Below are 4,759 nucleotides of genomic sequence, written 5' to 3'. Positions count from 1 at the left end.
ATATTCGTCTTCTATAATATTACATGCTCTCATGTCACTTGCTTGAATGAAGTACCTCATTCTATTCTTCGAATAACCATAATTAGCTCCATTGAAGAAAGGAGGCTTGTTGATGGGCATTAAATCAAGACCAAGGTCGAAGTTTGAAGTGGAGGGCATTGATGACTTTAATATCGATATAACTTTTCCCGAATCGACTCAAGAGGCGATTAAACCTTTAAATGAGTGAGGCTCTGATACCAATCGTTGAGTTAATCGATCGATGAAATAGCCAAGAGGGGGTGAATTGGCAGTAAAAATTTTGGTAGAAGCTTTTGCAGAAAATAGAAAATAATTGCACAACAATTTAAAGTGGTTCGACTTTCTCAACCAAAGTCTACGTCCACTACCTTAGCTATCCACACTATGGATTTCTCACAAATTCACTAATTTGTCTTTCTTTTGAGGACAAAGAGTAACCTTGCAAATCCCTCAAGGATTATACCCCAAATTCTTGAGAACACTCTCTCCCAAAGAGAACAATACAAATTTCGCAAACTTACACAAAAACCTCATAAGGCAATATGTTTGCACAATTCTAGAACAAAGAAAGAACACTCAAGAATAATACAATTGAGCACAATAAGTGTTCTTGTAAGCAAAAATGAATATTGAATAAAATAGGCTTGAAAATGCTCAAACTTGAGGTTTGATGCTTTCTCTTTGATTCTCTAGCTTCTCTTCTTAATTGTTGTTGATCAATGACTCCTAAGCTTGTTTAAATACACCTTGAATCACTTCTGAACGTTGGAGATCATTGGTGAAGTGAATAGAGTCGTTATTGTATGAAAAATAATTAAATAAAATAGTTGGGAGCGTGTGTGCTCGATGCATACTCAAGGTGCATTGGTACATTGTGTGTAAATTTCAAATATTTTGACCATTAGAAGACTTAGTGCATCGGTACACAAGGGGTGCATCGGTACACTAATTACATTCGATGTTTCAAAAGAGCCATGAGTGCATAGATGCATGGTCTGTGCATCGGTACACAAAATGCATTCGATGTTTCAATAAATTCAAGAGTGCATCGATGCATGGTTGTGTATCGGTACACAAAATGCATTTGAAATAGGGTGTGCATCGGTACATCCCTTTGGAAAATTAATTTTTGGCTCGATTAAGGTTTGAAATACTTTGTAAAAATTGTTTCAAAAATATTTTAAGTTTAAAACACAATTTTACACTTTAGTAAGGATTGAAATTGATCTTTGAAAAACTTAGAGTAATATTTTGATATTCGAATAATTTAATCGAATATACTATTATAAATTTATTATAAAATCTTAAAATTCAATTACACTTAATTTGTTATATCGAAACATCAAAATGTTTTTAATAGTAACCTTACTAAATAATAAGCATCATAGTATATATACAATTATCAGTAATATTTTGACATCCAAATGGCATGTATACAATCTCAACTTAATTTAGACTCAATTTATGTCCAAAAATGGCTAAACATGTAGCTCTAATACCAATAAATGTAACACTCATAACTTTTATACGCAAACCAATATGAGTACAGATGTCTATTAGTTATTTAAAACATTTCTTAAATCAAACTGGGAAAAAATTTCTTTCAAACAATAACAGTTTCATAACCATTAATATAAAATATTTAATCATAGAATTTCAAACCATAATATTTTAAAACACATTATAATATAAAAGTGTCATTTATTACTGATAATGCTAGATGATATTAATTTTAATAAACCATACTAAAACAATTTTAGTTTAGTCATTACAAACCAATTCCAAAATAGGTTAACAGAACAACTAGGAAATTTAATAAGTACATACCACTAACTAAGTCAAAGTCGCATCGAAGGATGTCTTAATGATATTGTAATATACTTCTCGATGCTTGGGGTTGCTCAGTACTCCTTACTCCTGCTCCATCTTTTTACCTACGCGTGAAAATGATCACACGCTAAGTATATACTTAGTGAGGCAATTAAAATAGTAAACAGTGCAATACGTCACATACATGTAACTGAATGTCATTATCAATTGTAGTATGATCATTTTACCTGCATACCCATCTTGTTACCATAATAAACATTATAAAATGCAATATAAAAGCATTATCAATAACCATAGCCCAAAATATAAACCTATAAGGACCCTGGTACATGAGTCAAATATGCATCGAAGTGCTAAACCAATATAACATGGGAGCACTACTAGAAAAAACCCCTTTAATGACGCGAATTGTGTGTCATATATGGGTGCGGATGACACACAAATGTCTGTCGCTGAAGCCACCAACATGAAATTTTTATGACACGCAATTGTGTGTCATGAATCTATGACATGCATCTATGACACACATTTATGACGTGCATTTATGACGTTCATTGAGCATCATTGAAGCCCCCATCATAAATAAAGATGACACACATTTGTGTGTCATAAATTTATGACTCGCATGTATGACTTACATTGAACGTCATTGAAGCCCCCGTCATAAATCTACTTGACATACATTTGTGTGTCATAAATTGATGACACGCATGTATGACTTACATTGCGTGTCATTGAAGCACGCATCATTAAAAAAAGATAACACACATTCGTGTGTTGTGATTGTATTTCGTAAATTATATATATATATATATATATATATTGTAGATTGACAAATAATCAAACTAAATCACATTTAATGCCTCATAATACTAAATATATGTATCATATTATATATAAGCATTCCATTTGCATACAATATATTCACATTAAGTTATCAAAAATATTGTATTAATCATATGTCGATACAAAATATCACATCATAATAAAGTTTGCCACATAAGATACACATTCTTTGCGAATATCATCAATGTCATCATCCGTGTATTCTTCCTTCCCATCGCCAACCTAAGTAAAAAAATATGAAATAAGTATATAATTTATACTTATTTAAAGTGAAGTATATAATTAACTATTAAAGAGTACTAAAATGACCAATTTTACATCTGTAGTCTTTGAAGCATAATAACATTATGCAAAGTTATCAAATCAATATCATTTTGAAAAGTACCAACTTTTTTCACAACAATATCACCACGAATAATAACATTACGCACTATATGATGCGAAAATCAACGATGTCTATGCTTTCAATAAAAAAAATATTTGGCATTAACAACTGAATCAACCTTATGTTCTTCCCCAATAGAGCTCTAATTTTTTAACCTTTGGCACCATGAATCCTCGTGCCAAAATGAATTCTCTTTTGCTTCATAAATTCATCAGACTTACAAATATGTCTTATTCATCATAAAATCCCATTTTTCTGTATTTCGCATCCAATAAGAATGTGAAAGTAACAATTACATCAACTAGAAATCGCTACGATAACAATTGCATAAAATCCCAAGGGGTCAAGGCGATTGTCTAGTACTCAAACGATAACCTCCATACAGAAACGTGAATCATCAAAATAAAAGAACATTCAAACCAGAAGGTGATAACTAGAAGTCTAGAATAGCATCGAACTATGAGTTTTTCAGTAGAAATAAAAAGAGCATGACAATTCTTATTAATATGAATAGACAAGATGTTATCATAGATGAATTTCCAATAATAGCATCCTACATTCATCCTTGGGAGCAGGAACTCGCTCTCTGTAAAGACGATATTCAGGCAAATTGAAATATGACACATAAACTAGACAGACTAAGTTTGGGGGAGAAATTATGGAACTAACATGATTCCTAAAATTTTATGAAGCATACCTAGGAAAAGAAGCATGATGTCTTAGAAGTGGAGTACTCCTTTCACCTTTACAATAATGCTTCTCCAAATGTGCAAATTGTGGCAAAGAAGAATGAACTCAAGGAATATATGCCTAAAAAAGACATCTAATATTCATTAAAGCTTTAAGATAATAAATATTTACCTGGTTGGTTGGGGCTGTGAGTATTGGACAAATAATTCTACTAGCATTGTGGCAAATCTCATACCACAGTTTTCAGGATCTAATGCGCAAGCATAGAATATAACAAACTGCAAACATTAGGGTAAAGAAAAAGTTGAATTACTTGCAAGTCATGCAGATCTTGTTGCTTGTATTATGAAAATTAAAAAAACAAAACAAAACAAAAAAACAAATAGTACTCAGATGTTCACCAAGAATTAAGAACTGGAATCTCAAGAAACTAAGTATTACCTGAGCAAATTTTGACTTGTAGGCACTCAGAACTGTTATCTGAAATGACTAGAGAAGTGTTTCAAATACCTATACAGCAATTAAACAAACTTAAGGATGGATCAGGTAGAAGGATGCAGCATGAAGAGGAGATGGAAATATTAACTTCACAAAATACCTTAGCTAAGGGACCTTCCCTTCCATAAGATTCAAGATGTTCAAAGGTTAAAACCAGTAGATTATCTAGCAGTTTAACAATGTTGTTTCCAGCCAGACTCTTACGGCTTAACCGAAACTGCAAAATGAGCTCCATCATTTTTACATCATAAACTGATTACTAGAGTTTTAGAACAATATTAAGGTGCAAACGTACAGATTAAAAACCAGAAACATGTTGATTATACCTCTCCAACATCAGGCTCATCATTTTCCTCAATGTCATCCACATCTTCAAGCTCCATCTCAAATATGCCTTTATTGAAATCATCTTGCAAAATGGCATCCCATCCGATCTCCACCTATATAAAACTCCAATAAACTCATCGGCACATAAAGCCAACAATATTT

General features: G+C 32.1%; 1 long non-coding RNA gene across 1 annotated transcript; it reads right to left on the bottom strand.

The window, feature by feature from the left end:
- Window positions 1-3,937: 3,937 nt before the first annotated feature.
- Window positions 3,938-4,389, bottom strand: LOC120205769. The gene is made up of 3 exons (XR_005524050.1): window positions 4,371-4,389; window positions 4,214-4,282; window positions 3,938-4,050 (listed from the first exon to the last, which is right to left on the bottom strand). It is a non-coding gene; the product is annotated as an uncharacterized LOC120205769 (long non-coding RNA).
- Between the last annotated feature and the right edge of the window lie 370 nt (window positions 4,390-4,759).

This window comes from Hibiscus syriacus, unplaced genomic scaffold (genome assembly GCF_006381635.1).
Source record: "Hibiscus syriacus cultivar Baekdansim isolate YM2019G1 unplaced genomic scaffold, ASM638163v2 tig00013040_pilon, whole genome shotgun sequence".
NCBI classification, from domain to species: Eukaryota; Viridiplantae; Streptophyta; class Magnoliopsida; order Malvales; family Malvaceae; genus Hibiscus; species Hibiscus syriacus.
This window is presented reverse-complemented; position numbering and strand designations above follow the sequence as displayed.